Source organism: Pempheris klunzingeri, chromosome 22 (genome assembly GCF_042242105.1).
Source record: "Pempheris klunzingeri isolate RE-2024b chromosome 22, fPemKlu1.hap1, whole genome shotgun sequence".
NCBI lineage: Eukaryota > Metazoa > Chordata > Actinopteri > Acropomatiformes > Pempheridae > Pempheris > Pempheris klunzingeri.
Genome location: NC_092033.1, coordinates 18404881 through 18419662, shown reverse-complemented (window position 1 = coordinate 18419662; position 14782 = coordinate 18404881). Strand labels below are relative to the sequence as shown.

At 47.8% G+C, this 14782-nt stretch overlaps 3 non-coding genes across 3 annotated transcripts; all 3 read left to right on the top strand.

The window, feature by feature from the left end:
• Positions 1–13085: 13085 nt before the first annotated feature.
• On the top strand, positions 13086–13157 carry trnae-cuc (transfer RNA glutamic acid (anticodon CUC)). Its single transcript has one exon. It is a non-coding gene; the product is annotated as a tRNA-Glu (tRNA).
• A 354-nt stretch (positions 13158–13511) lies between these two features.
• trnae-uuc (transfer RNA glutamic acid (anticodon UUC)) lies at positions 13512–13583 on the top strand. Its single transcript has one exon. It is a non-coding gene; the product is annotated as a tRNA-Glu (tRNA).
• Positions 13584–13937: 354 nt separating this feature from the next.
• Positions 13938–14009, top strand: trnae-uuc (transfer RNA glutamic acid (anticodon UUC)). Its single transcript has one exon. It is a non-coding gene; the product is annotated as a tRNA-Glu (tRNA).
• Positions 14010–14782: the final 773 nt, after the last annotated feature.

The following is a 14782-nucleotide window of genomic DNA, read 5'->3' as shown; positions in this document are numbered from 1 at the left end:
GTCGGGCAGAAATTACAGGTGGAGGTTTAAGGTGCAACTTTCTGTCAGAATCTGCAGGTGGAGGCTGTCGCTGCATGTTTGTGTCTGAGTTTACAGGTGGAGGCTTTTGCTGCAACTTTGTGTCAGAATCTGCAGGTGGAGGCTGTGGCTTCAGGTGTCAGGCAGAGGTCAGAGGTGGAGGTTTAAGCTGCAACTTTCTGTCAGATTCTGCAGATGGAGGCTATGGCTGCAGGTGTCGGGCAAAGGTTACAGGTGGAGGTTTATGCTGCAACTTTCTGTCAGATTCTGCAGGTGGAGGCTGTGGCTGCATGTGTCTGGCGGAGGTTACAGGTGGAGGCTTTGGCTAATAGAATTTGCAGGTGGAGGCTGTGACTGTTCTAGCAGATGCTGTTGTGGAGTTTCAGCTGCAGTTCTAAGTGAGAATCTGCAGGTGGAGGCTGTGGCTGCAGGAGTCGGGCAAAGGTTACAGGTGGAGGTTTATGCTGCAACTTTCTGTCAGGATCTGCAGGTGGAGGCTTTGGCTGCATGTGTCTAGAAGAGGTTACAGGTGGAGGTTTAAGCAGCAACTTTCTGTCAGATTCGGCAGGTGGAGGCTGTGGCTGCATGTGTCTGTCTGAGCTTACAGGTGGAGGCTTTTGCTGCAACTTTCTGGCAGATTCTGCAAGTGGAGGCTGTGGCTGCATGTGTCTAGCAGAGGTTACAGGTGGAGGTTTAAGATGCAACCTTCTGGCAGATTCTGCAGGTGGAGGCTGTGGCTGTAGGTGTCGGGCAGAGGTTACAGGTGGAGGCTTTGGCTGTAGGTGTCGGGCAGAGGTTACAGGTGGAGGTTTATGCTGCAACTTTCTGTCAGATTCTGCAGGTGGAGGCTGTGGCTGCATGTGTCTAGCAGAGGTTACAGGTGGAGGTTTAAGCTGCAACTTTCTTTCAGATTCTGCAGGTGGAGGCTGTGGCTGTAGGTGTCGGGCAGAGGTTACAGGTGGAGGCTTTGGCTGTAGGTGTTGGGCAGAGGTTACAGGTGGAGGTTTATGCTGCTACTTTGTCAGATTCCGCAGGTGGAGGCTGTCGCTGCATGCGTCTGTCTGAGGTTACAGGTGGAGGCTTTGGCTGTAGGTGTCGGGCAGAGGTTACAGGTGGAGGTTTAAGCTGCTACTTTGTCAGATTCCGCAGGTGGAGGCTGTCGCTGCATGCGTCTGTCTGAGGTCACAGGTGGAGGCTGTGGCTGCAACTTTCTGTCAGATTCTGCAGGTGGAGGCTGTGGCTGCAGGTGTCTGGCAGAGGTTACAGGTGGAGGCTTTTGCTGTTTGCAGCAGATTGACAGAGGAAATCGGTGGTGGATGGCTGAAGTTGTAGGTGGAGGGTCTCGTTGCAGCTTTCTGCAAGAATTTGCAGGTGGAGGAAGGTGACTGTTCTTGCAGAAGCTATGGGGATGTTTAGCTGTAATTCTAAGCTAGAATCTGCAGGTGTAGGCTGCTCCTGCAGTTATCTGGCAGAGGTTACAGGTGGAGGCTTTTGTTGCAACTTTCTGGCAGATTCTGCAGGTGGAGGCTGTGGCTGCATGTGTCAGGCAGAGGTTACAGGTGGAGGTTTAAGGTGCAACTTTCTGACAGATTCTGCAGGTGGAGGCTGTGGCTGCATGTTTGTGTCTGAGTTTACAGATGGAGGCTTTTGCTGCAACTTTGTGTCAGAATCTGCAGGTGGAGGCTGTGGCTTCAGGTGTCAGGCAAAGATTACAGGTGGAGGTTTATGCTGCAACTTTCTGTCAGATTCTGCAGGTGGAGGCTGTGGCTGCATGTGTCTGGTGGAGGTTACAGGTGGAGGCTTTGGCTAATAGAATTTGCAGGTGGAGGCTGTGACTGTTCTAGCAGATGCTGTTGTGGAGTTTCGGCTGCAGTTCTAAGTGAGAATCTGCAGGTGGAGGCTGTGGCTGCAGGAGTCGGGCAAAGGTTACAGGTGGAGGTTTATGCTGCAACTTTCTGTCAGGATCTGCAGGTGGAGGCTGTGGCTGCATGTGTCTAGAAGAGGTTACAGGTGGAGGTTTAAGCAGCAATTTTCTGTCAGATTCGGCAGGTGGAGGCTATGGCTGCATGTGTCTGTCTGAGGTTACAGGTGGAGGCTTTTGCTGCAACTTTCTGGCAGATTCTGCAAGTGGAGGCTGTGGCTGCATGTGTCTAGCAGAGGTTACAGGTGGAGGTTTAAGCTGCAACTTTCTGGCAGATTCTGCAGGTGGAGGCTGTGGCTGTAGGTGTCGGGCAGAGGTTACAGGTGGAGGCTTTGGCTATAGGTGTCGGGCAGAGGTTACAGGTGGAGGTTTATGCTGCTACTTTGTCAGATTCCGCAGGTGGAGGCTGTGGCTGCATGTGTCTGGCGGAGGTTACAGGTGGAGGTTTAAGCAGCAACTTTGTGTCAGAATCTGCAGGTTGAGACTGTGGCTGCATGTGTCTGTCTGAGGTTACAGATGGAGGCTTTTGCTGCAACTTTCTGGCAGATTCTGCAGGTGGAGGCTGTGGCTGCATGTGTCTAGAAGAGGTTACAGGTGGAGGTTTAAGCAGCAATTTTCTGTCAGATTCGGCAGGTGGAGGCTGTGGCTGCATGTGTCTGTCTGAGGTTACAGGTGGAGGCTTTTGCTGCAACTTTCTGGCAGATTCTGCAAGTGGAGGCTGTGGCTGCATGTGTCTAGCAGAGGTTACAGGTGGAGGTTTAAGCTGCAACTTTCTGGCAGATTCTGCAGGTGGAGGCTGTGGCTGTAGGTGTCGGGCAGAGGTTACAGGTGGAGGCTTTGGCTGTAGGTGTCGGGCAGAGGTTACAGGTGGAGGTTTATGCTGCTACTTTGTCAGATTCCGCAGGTGGAGGCTGTCGCTGCATGTGTCTGTCTGAGGTCGCAGGTGGAGGCTGTGGCTGCAACTTTCTGTCAGATTCTGCAGGTGGAGGCTGTGGCTGCAGGTGTCTGGCAGAGGTTACAGGTGGAGGCTTTTGCTGTTTGCAGCAGATTGACAGAGGAAATCAGTGGTGGATGGCTGAAGTTGTAGGTGGAGGGTCTCGTTGCAGCTTTCTGCAAGAATTTGCAGGTGGAGGAAGGTGACTGTTCTTGCAGAAGCTATGTGGATGTTTAGCTGTAATTCTAAGCTAGAATCTGCAGGTGTAGGCTGCTCCTGCAGTTATCTGGCAGAGGTTACAGGTGAAGGCTTTTGCTGCAACTTTCTGGCAGATTTTGCAGGTGGAGGCTGTGGCTGTAGGTGTCGGGCAGAGGTTACAGGTGGAGGCTTTGGCTGTAGGTGTCGGGCAGAGGTTACAGGTGGAGGTTTATGCTGCAACTTTCTGGCAGATTCTGCAGGTGGAGGCTGTGGCTGCATGTGTCTAGCAGAGGTTACAGGTGGAGGTTTAAGCTGCAACTTTCTGGCAAATTCTGCAGGTGGAGGCTGTGGCTGTAGGTGTCGGGCAGAGGTTACAGGTGGAGGTTTATGCTGCTACTTTGTCAGATTCGGCAGGTGGAGGCTGTGGCTGCATGTGTCTGGCGGAGGTTACAGGTAGAGGCTTTGGCTGCAACTTTCTGGCAGATTCTGCAGGTGGAGGCTGTGGCTGCAGGTGTCGGCCAGAAATTACAGGTGGAGGTTTAAGGTGCAACTTTCTGTCAGAATCTGCAGGTGGAGGCTGTGGCTGCATGTGTCAGGCAGAGGTTACAGGTGGAGGTTACAGGTGCAACTTTCTGACAGATTCTGCAGGTGGAGGCTGTGGCTGCAGGTGTCGGGCAGAAATTACAGGTGGAGGTTTAAGGTGCAAGTTTCTGTCAGAATCTGCAGGTGGAGGCTGTCGCTGCATGTTTGTGTCTGAGTTTACAGATGGAGGCTTTTGCTGCAACTTTGTGTCAGAATCTGCAGGTGGAGGCTGTGGCTTCAGGTGTCAGGCAGAGGTTACAGGTGGAGGTTTAAGTTGCAACTTTCTGTCAGATTCTGCAGATGGAGGCTGTGGCTGCAGGTGTCGGGCAAAGGTTACAGGTGGAGGTTTATGCTGCAACTTTCTGTCAGATTCTGCAGGTGGAGGCTGTGGCTGCATGTGTCTGGCGGAGGTTACAGGTGGAGGCTTTGGCTAATAGAATTTGCAGGTGGAGGCTGTGACTGTTCTAGCAGATGCTGTTGTGGAGTTTCGGCTGCAGTTCTAAGTGAGAATCTGCAGGTGGAGGCTGTGGCTGCAGGAGTCGGGCAGAGGTTACAGGTGGAGGTTGTGGCTGCAACTTTGTCAGATTCGGCAGGTGGAGGCTGTGGCTGCATGTGTCTGTCTGAGGTTACAGGTGGAGGCTTTTGCTGCAACTTTCTGGCAGATTCTGCAGGTGGAGGCTGTGGCTGCATGTGTCTAGCAGAGGTTACAGGTGGAGGTTTAAGCTGCAACTTTCTGGCAGATTCTGCAGGTGGAGGCTGTGGCTGTAGGTGTCGGGCAGAGGTTACAGGTGGAGGCTTTGGCTGTAGGTGTCGGGCAGAGGTTACAGGTGGAGGTTCATGCTGCTACTTTGTCAGATTCTGCAGGTGGAGGCTGTCGCTGCATGTGTCTGTCTGAGGTCACAGGTGGAGGCTGTGGCTGCAACTTTCTGTCAGATTCTGCAGGTGGAGGCTGTGGCTGCAGGTGTCTGGCAGAGGTTACAGGTGGAGGCTTTTGCTGTTTGCAGCAGATTGACAGAGGAAATCGGTGGTGGATGGCTGAAGTTGTAGGTGGAGGGTCTCGTTGCAGCTTTCTGCAAGAATTTGCAGGTGGAGGAAGGTGACTGTTCTTGCAGAAGCTATGTGGATGTTTAGCTGTAATACTAAGCTAGAATCTGCAGGTGTAGGCTGCTCCTGCAGTTATCTGGCAGAGGTTACAGGTGGAGGCTTTTGCTGCAACTTTCTGGCAGATTCTGCAGGTGGAGGCTGTGGCTGCAGGTGTCGGGCAGAAATTACAGGTGGAGGTTTAAGGTGCAACTTTCTGTCAGAATCTGCAGGTGGAGGCTGTGGCTGCATGTGTCAGGCAGAGGTTACAGGTGGAGGTTTAAGGTGCAACTTTCTGACAGATTCTGCAGGTGGAGGCTGTGGCTGCAGGTGTCGGGCAGAAATTACAGGTGGAGGTTTAAGGTGCAAGTTTCTGTCAGAATCTGCAGGTGGAGGCTGTGGCTGCAGGTGTCGGGCAGAAATTACAGGTGGAGGTTTAAGGTGCAAGTTTCTGTCAGAATCTGCAGGTGGAGGCTGTCGCTGCATGTTTGTGTCTGAGTTTACAGATGGAGGCTTTTGCTGCAACTTTGTGTCAGAATCTGCAGGTGGAGGCTGTGGCTTCAGGTGTCAGGCAGAGGTTACAGGTGGAGGCTTTTGCTGCAACTTTCTGGCAGATTCTGCAGGTGGAGGCTGTGGCTGCAGGTGTCGGGCAGAAATTACAGGTGGAGGTTTAAGGTGCAAGTTTCTGTCAGAATCTGCAGGTGGAGGCTGTCGCTGCATGTTTGTGTCTGAGTTTACAGATGGAGGCTTTTGCTGCAACTTTGTGTCAGAATCTGCAGGTGGAGGCTGTGGCTTCAGGTGTCAGGCAGAGGTTACAGGTGGAGGCTGTGGCTGCAACTTTCTGTCAGATTCTGCAGGTGGAGGCTGTAGCTGCAGGTGTCTGGCAGAGGTTACAGGTGGAGGCTTTTGCTGTTTGCAGCAGATTGACAGAGGAAATCGGTGGTGGATGGCTGAAGTTGTAGGTGGAGGGTCTCGTTGCAGCTTTCTGCAAGAATTTGCAGGTGGAGGAAGGTGACTGTTCTTGCAGAATCTATGTGGATGTTTAGCTGTAATTCTAAGCTAGAATCTGCAGGTGGAGGCTGCTCCTGCAGTTATCTGGCAGATTCTGCAGGTGGAGGCTGTGGCTGCAGGTGTCGGGCAGAAATTACAGGTGGAGGTTTAAGTTGCAGCTTTCTGCAAGAATTTGCAGGTGGAGGAAGGTGACTGTTCTTGCAGAAGCTATGTGGATGTTTAGCTGTAATTCTAAGCTAGAATCTGCAGGTGTAGGCTGCTCCTGCAGTTATCTGGCAGAGGTTACAGGTGAAGGCTTTTGCTGCAACTTTCTGGCAGATTTTGCAGGTGGAGGCTGTGGCTGTAGGTGTCGGGCAGAGGTTACAGGTGGAGGCTTTGGCTGTAGGTGTCGGGCAGAGGTTACAGGTGGAGGTTTATGCTGCAACTTTCTGGCAGATTCTGCAGGTGGAGGCTGTGGCTGCATGTGTCTAGCAGAGGTTACAGGTGGAGGTTTAAGCTGCAACTTTCTGGCAAATTCTGCAGGTGGAGGCTGTGGCTGTAGGTGTCGGGCAGAGGTTACAGGTGGAGGTTTATGCTGCTACTTTGTCAGATTCGGCAGGTGGAGGCTGTGGCTGCATGTGTCTGGCGGAGGTTACAGGTAGAGGCTTTGGCTGCAACTTTCTGGCAGATTCTGCAGGTGGAGGCTGTGGCTGCAGGTGTCGGCCAGAAATTACAGGTGGAGGTTTAAGGTGCAACTTTCTGTCAGAATCTGCAGGTGGAGGCTGTGGCTGCATGTGTCAGGCAGAGGTTACAGGTGGAGGTTACAGGTGCAACTTTCTGACAGATTCTGCAGGTGGAGGCTGTGGCTGCATGTGTCTGGCGGAGGTTACAGGTGGAGGCTTTGGCTAATAGAATTTGCAGGTGGAGGCTGTGACTGTTCTAGCAGATGCTGTTGTGGAGTTTCGGCTGCAGTTCTAAGTGAGAATCTGCAGGTGGAGGCTGTGGCTGCAGGAGTCGGGCAGAGGTTACAGGTGGAGGTTGTGGCTGCAACTTTGTCAGATTCGGCAGGTGGAGGCTGTGGCTGCATGTGTCTGTCTGAGGTTACAGGTGGAGGCTTTTGCTGCAACTTTCTGGCAGATTCTGCAGGTGGAGGCTGTGGCTGCATGTGTCTAGCAGAGGTTACAGGTGGAGGTTTAAGCTGCAACTTTCTGGCAGATTCTGCAGGTGGAGGCTGTGGCTGTAGGTGTCGGGCAGAGGTTACAGGTGGAGGCTTTGGCTGTAGGTGTCGGGCAGAGGTTACAGGTGGAGGTTCATGCTGCTACTTTGTCAGATTCTGCAGGTGGAGGCTGTCGCTGCATGTGTCTGTCTGAGGTCACAGGTGGAGGCTGTGGCTGCAACTTTCTGTCAGATTCTGCAGGTGGAGGCTGTGGCTGCAGGTGTCTGGCAGAGGTTACAGGTGGAGGCTTTTGCTGTTTGCAGCAGATTGACAGAGGAAATCGGTGGTGGATGGCTGAAGTTGTAGGTGGAGGGTCTCGTTGCAGCTTTCTGCAAGAATTTGCAGGTGGAGGAAGGTGACTGTTCTTGCAGAAGCTATGTGGATGTTTAGCTGTAATACTAAGCTAGAATCTGCAGGTGTAGGCTGCTCCTGCAGTTATCTGGCAGAGGTTACAGGTGGAGGCTTTTGCTGCAACTTTCTGGCAGATTCTGCAGGTGGAGGCTGTGGCTGCAGGTGTCGGGCAGAAATTACAGGTGGAGGTTTAAGGTGCAACTTTCTGTCAGAATCTGCAGGTGGAGGCTGTGGCTGCATGTGTCAGGCAGAGGTTACAGGTGGAGGTTTAAGGTGCAACTTTCTGACAGATTCTGCAGGTGTAGGCTGTGGCTGCAGGTGTCGGGCAGAAATTACAGGTGGAGGTTTAAGGTGCAAGTTTCTGTCAGAATCTGCAGGTGGAGGCTGTGGCTGCAGGTGTCGGGCAGAAATTACAGGTGGAGGTTTAAGGTGCAAGTTTCTGTCAGAATCTGCAGGTGGAGGCTGTCGCTGCATGTTTGTGTCTGAGTTTACAGATGGAGGCTTTTGCTGCAACTTTGTGTCAGAATCTGCAGGTGGAGGCTGTGGCTTCAGGTGTCAGGCAGAGGTTACAGGTGGAGGCTTTTGCTGCAACTTTCTGGCAGATTCTGCAGGTGGAGGCTGTGGCTGCAGGTGTCGGGCAGAAATTACAGGTGGAGGTTTAAGGTGCAAGTTTCTGTCAGAATCTGCAGGTGGAGGCTGTCGCTGCATGTTTGTGTCTGAGTTTACAGATGGAGGCTTTTGCTGCAACTTTGTGTCAGAATCTGCAGGTGGAGGCTGTGGCTTCAGGTGTCAGGCAGAGGTTACAGGTGGAGGCTGTGGCTGCAACTTTCTGTCAGATTCTGCAGGTGGAGGCTGTAGCTGCAGGTGTCTGGCAGAGGTTACAGGTGGAGGCTTTTGCTGTTTGCAGCAGATTGACAGAGGAAATCGGTGGTGGATGGCTGAAGTTGTAGGTGGAGGGTCTCGTTGCAGCTTTCTGCAAGAATTTGCAGGTGGAGGAAGGTGACTGTTCTTGCAGAATCTATGTGGATGTTTAGCTGTAATTCTAAGCTAGAATCTGCAGGTGGAGGCTGCTCCTGCAGTTATCTGGCAGATTCTGCAGGTGGAGGCTGTGGCTGCAGGTGTCGGGCAGAAATTACAGGTGGAGGTTTAAGGTGCAACTTTCTGTCAGAATCTGCAGGTGGAGGCTGTCGCTGCATGTTTGTGTCTGAGTGTACAGATGGAGGCTTTTGCTGCAACTTTGTGTCAGAATCTGCAGGTGGAGGCTGTGGCTTCAGGTGTCAGGCAGAGGTTACAGGTGGAGGCTTTCGCTGCAACTTTCTGGCAGATTCTGCAGGTGGAGGCTGTGGCTGCAGGTGTCGGGCAGAAATTACAGGTGGAGGTTTAAGGTGCAACTTTCTGTTAGAATCTGCAGGTGGAGGCTGTGGCTGCATGTGTCAGGCAGAGGTTACAGGTGGAGGTTTAAGGTGCAACTTTCTGTCAGATTCTGCAGATGGAGGCTGTGGCTGCAGGTGTCGGGCAAAGGTTACAGGTGGAGGTTTATGCTGCAACGTTCTGTCAGATTCTGCAGGTGGAGGCTGTGGCTGCATGTGTCTGGCGGAGGTTACAGGTGGAGGCTTTGGCTAATAGAATTTGCAGGTGGAGGCTGTGACTGTTCTAGCAGATGCTGTTGTGGAGTTTCGGCTGCAGTTCTAAGTGAGAATCTGCAGGTGGAGGCTGTGGCTGCATGTGTCTAGAAGAGGTTACAGGTGGAGGTTTAAGCTGCAACTTTCGGTCAGATTCTGCAGGTGGAGGCTGTGGCTGCAGGTGGCGGGCAGAGGTTACAGGTGGAGGCTTTTGCTGTTTGCAGCAGATTGATAGAGGAAATCGGTGGTGGATGGCTGAAGTCGTAGGTGGAGGCTCCCGTTGCAGCTTTCTGCAAGAATTTGCAGGTGGAGGAAGGTGACTGTTCTTGCACAAGCTGTGTGGATGTTTAGCTGTAATTCTAAGCTAGAATCTGCAGGTGCAGGCTGCTCCTGCAGTTATCTGGCAGAGGTTACAGGTGGAGGCTTTTGCTGCAACTTTCTGGCAGATTCTGCAGGTGGAGGCTGTGGCTGCAGGTTTGGTGGAGGAGGTTGCAGGGTACTTGTCTGCAGCTGTCTGCTGTCAGCAGGTGGAGGCTAGAGCAGCAGACAGCTGACAGATCTGGTACAAATCAGTTCTGCCTAAATTGAAGTCTTCTTCTAAGTTTTTGCTAACTTGTTTTTACCAAAGCATTGAACAGAATAAGGTGTGAAATCTCTAAACATCTCTGAAATACAGTCACAACCAACAGGTTTTATTCAAATAACATTATAGCAACAGTAATAATGAAAGAACTTATTATTGGACCTTTAGTGGAAGAAGGATTCAAGGATTCAAGGAACTTTATTTGTCATACCAACACACATTTACACATGGGGAGGTATGGAATTACGCTCTCAGGTCCCAGTTTAAGCCACAATAAATATATAGAATAAAATATTAAAAAATAGAGGTATTAAGTACTAAAATACAGTAACTAGAATACAGTAACTGCAGTGGTGTCATTGCACAGACAGGCTGATCATTACATACAGAGGAACCTCAGAGATCAGAGATGAGACATACATTCAACTCTAGAAGAAAAAGCCAGGTGCACATCTGTGAAATACAGTCCTGACAATAAACCAATTTTAAATCTGACACTTTTTTTTCTACAGAAATGAAGTAACTTGACAAGAAACTGAGATGCAGAGAAACAGCAAAGCATGACAGTTCATATCACAGTGTGAGTGAACAGCAGCAGAACAAGTTGTAATAAGCTCAATAAAGATTTCTCTTTTGCCAGCAGTCATTTTTAATTTGACAGTTTTTGAAAACAACATAGAAGCATTTGAATAGAAAGGGAGATGCAGAGAAACAGCAAAATGTGTCCATTTATTTCACAGCGTGAGTGAAAACCAGCAGAACACATGAAAGATATAATGGAAGTTGTAAATCTGCACCTGTGTCTGTATCTCAATTTCATTTGTGAATATGTGATAGAAAATAGACCTAATCTTCCCTTTGTCACATTTATTTTCAAGATATTTGGCTTAAAATACAGGCTATAATGTTTAATGAATGAATGTTTGAATTTATCTTGGATTTATTCTACTGATGAGAAAAAATAAAATCTCTCTTAGCCATTTCAGAGGAGCTAAGTGAATATTCACATCAGCTTTTCTTCAAATCCTTCTACAATATGACATATAGGCCTGTTATATATGACCAAATATGCTTCATCCATATCTCCATACTGCTCAGCTCTACATGTGTGGCTCTGTTCATGTCAGGGCCTGTTAGCCACGTATCAGTGCCAACACATAGAAAAGTCCAAAATGTTCATAGCTTACATTTTCCATGTCGGAGGTCGGTAGTGTCTCTTTCGTGAGTCTTTGTGAGTCTTGAGTATTTGTCAGGATAAAAGAAGTCCTCAGTAGAAGTGATAACTTTATAGAAATCCTCTAGTAAAACTTGCCAAACCTTTTTGTGACTGTTAGAGAGTTTGTTTATGTTTAAATTGTGATTTTATGAAAATGATGCACCTGGAGACAAAACATAGCAACGGTGGAATTCTGCCCGTCCATTCTGTCCACATGTGTTTAGGTTTGTTTAAGTTGTGTGGATCAGCTGACACTTCAGTCACAGATGATCTTCCACATTTGAAGATAGATGTGAATACACCTGTGTTTAATAGACACTTAACGATGAAATGCCCATGAAAATATGTTAACTTGTATCAATTGCTATAATAACCTTCATGGGAAACTGACAGAGGCACTATTTCACACAGCAAATGCCATACTGTGTTTTAATGAGCCTGTCTATAAGACTGCTCCCTGAACACACTGTGTAAAGACGATAATGAATGCACAATATCAGTGTTGATTTCTCTGATTCTTCTTCTTCTTCATCTCATTATTATTTCTTCAGTTATATTGGCAAGCAATTCCATGGTCATGCATTGGTCCCGTTTCTTTTTTTTTGAAAATAGGGGACCTTTAAGGTATCTCTTATATTTTGCTTCCTCTGGGTAATATTATCAGGAAGCACTCTATTAATTTCCACTGTTACGCAGATGATACACAATTATATTTATCAATAAAGCCAGATGAATCCAATCAGTTGGCTAAACATCCCTTTGTCACATTTATTTTCAAGATATTTGGCTTAAAATAGGGGCTATAATGTTTATTATTACTTTCGTATTTGAAGTTTTATTCTTATTCTTTTGGAGCTGTGTGTAACAAAAAGCAATTTCCCCCTGGGGATTATTAAAGTAATTCTGATTAATGAATGAATGTTTGAATTTATCTTGGATTTATTCTACTAATGAGAAAAAATAAAATCTGTTTTAGCCATTTCAGAGGAGCTAAGTGAATATTCACATCAGCTTTTCTTCAAATCCCTCTACAATATGACATATAGGCCTGTTATATATGACCAAATATGCTTCATCCATATCTCCATACTGCTCAGCTCTACATGTGTGGGTCTGTTCATGTCAGAGCCTGTTAGCCACGTATCAGTGCCAACACATAGAAAAGTCCAAAATGTTCATAGCTTACATTTTCCATGTCGCAGGTCGGTAGTGTCTCTTTCGTGAGACTTTGTGAGTCTTGAGTAGTGTCAGGATAAAAGAAGTCCTCAGTAGAAGTGATAACTTTATAGAAATCCTCCAGTAAAACTTGCCAAACCTTTTTGTGACTGTTAGAGAGTTTGTGTATGTTTAAATTGTGATTTTATGAAAATGATGCACCTGGAGACAAAACATAGCAACGGTGGAATCCTGCCCGTCCATTCTGTCCACATGTGTTTAGGTTTGTTTAAGTTGTGTGGATCAGCTGACACTTCAGTCACAGATGATCTTCCACATTTGAAGATGGATGTGAATACACCTGTGTTTAATAGACACTTAACGATGAAATGCCCATGAAAATATGTTAACTTGTATCAATTGCTATAATAACCTTCATGGGAAACTGACAGAGGCACTATTTCACACAGCAAATGCCATACTGTGTTTTAATGAGCCTGTCTATAGGATTCAAGGATTCAAGGAACTTTATTTGTCATACCAACACACGTTTACACATGGGAAGGTACGAAATGATGTTCTCAGGTCCCGCTTTAAGCCAAGATAGATATCAAATAAATAAAATATTGAAATTAGAGGTCCTATATAAAATAAAATAGAAGTACTTGGTGCAGGTAGGTGTGTGGGTGTGTGTGTGTGGGGTGGGGGCGTGGGGGCGTGGGATCAGATGTACCCCCAGGTACCTGAAGATGGAGACCACTTCCACAGCTGCTCCTCCGATGTGCAGGGGAGGGAAGGGTTGTCTGTCCTTCCTGAAGTCCACCACCATCTCCTTGGTTTTCTTCTCGTTGATGCAGAGGTTGTTTTCTCTGCACCAACCCACCAGGTGCTCCACCTCCTCTCTGTACGCGGACTCATTGTTGTTGGTGATGTGTTTGAGAAGTTGTTTCAGAAAGACTGAAAAACCTCTCTACAAGAACTGCAAGCAGCCCAAGTCTCTGAATTATCGCATCCATTGAGTGCCACTGACGGTTTGTCCAAAAGTCTGTGACAATGTGTTTTACTATTTTCAAAAGACTGTATAATTTGTCATCAAAGCACATTAAATTGCTTGTGGCAAAGAAGAGTTTATTCAGGTGAGACAAACAAGGAAGCCAAGCTTTAGGGAGGGTGATCATTTTTCAATCACTTTAGCGTCCTCAGGAAGCACATCAGCTCCTCCCTGATGGTCTAGTGGCTAGGATTCGGCGCTCTCACCGCCGCGGCCCGGGTTCGATTCCCGGTCAGGGAATGTGGCTTTAGCTGTCTCATGAACTTGTACCTGAGGTCGGTCTTCTAGCCAAGAAGTACCAGAACAAAGGTTGGAAAGTTGTTTCAGTAAGACTGAATAACCTTTCTAAAGGAACTGCAAGCAGCCCAAGTCTCCGAATTATCGCATCTGTCAAGTGCCACTGACGGCTTGTCCAAAAGTCTGTGACAATGTGTTTTACTATTTTCAAAAGACTGAATAATTTGTCATCAAAGCACATTAAATTGCTTGTGGCAAAGAAGAGTTTATTCAGGTGAGACAAACAAGGAAGCCAAGCTTTAGGGAGGGTGATCATTTTTCATTCACTTTAGCGTCCTCAGGAAGCACATCAGCTCCTCCCTGATGGTCTAGTGGCTAGGATTCGGCGCTTTCACCGCCGCGGCCCGGGTTCGATTCCCGGTCAGGGAATGTGGCTTTAGCTGTCTCATGAACTTGTACCTGAGGTTGGTCTTCTAGCCAAGAAGTACCAGAACAAAGGTTGGAAAGTTGTTTCAGTAAGACTGAATAACCTTTCTAAAGGAACTGCAAGCAGCCCAAGTCTCCGAATTATCGCATCCGTCAAGTGCCACTGACGGTTTGTCCAAAAGTCTGTGACAATATGTTTTACTGTTTTCAAAACACTGTATAATTTGTCATCAAAGCACATTAAATTGCTTGTGGCAAAGAAGAGTTTATTCAGGTGAGACAAACAAGGAAGCCAAGCTTTAGGGAGGGTGATCATTTTTCATTCACTTTAGCGTCCTCAGGAAGCACATCAGCTCCTCCCTGATGGTCTAGTGGCTAGGATTCGGCGCTTTCACCGCCGCGGCCTGGGTTCGATTCCCGGTCAGGGAATGTGGCTTTAGCTGTCTCATGAACTTGTACCTGAGGTCGGTCTTCTAGCCAAGAAGTACCAGAACAAAGGTTGGAAAGTTGTTTCAGTAAGACTGAATAACCTTTCTAAAGGAACTGCAAGCAGCCCAAGTCTCCGAATTATCGCTTCTGTCAAGTGCCACTGACGGTTTGTCCAAAAGTCTGTGACAATGTGTTTTACTATTTTCAAAAGACTGAATAATTTGTCATCAAAGCACATTAAATTGCTTGTGGCAAAGAAGAGTTTATGAAGGTGAGACAAACAAGGAAGCCAAGCTTTAGGGAGGGTGATCATTTTTCATTCTCTTTAGCGTCCTCAGGAAGCACATCAGCTCCTCCCTGATGGTCTAGTGGCTAGGATTCGCCGCCTATATTCACCATAAACCATGGTTGCAATCTGCAACTTTACTACAAGATTAAATTAAATCCTACATACTGCATCGTACACATCAAAAAATGTGTTTTCTGAACATTAAACCATGTAAACCTGTTCTTCGGAGGACCTCCAAATACAAGTATGAACCTGAAAATGAGCAGAATAGGGGACCTTTAAGGTATGTCTTATATACTGATACACTTAACATATATGATGTACTTGTGACTCATCTGACAGCTGCAGAAATGGATTCATGCAGTCACTTTATTAACCAACAGCGAAAGGTTAATAGAACAAGCACAGCTCACTGTATCAAAGCATAAATAAAAGCTGTAAAAAAAAATCTAAATAAAATAAAAAATTAAAACATCTTTAAAAG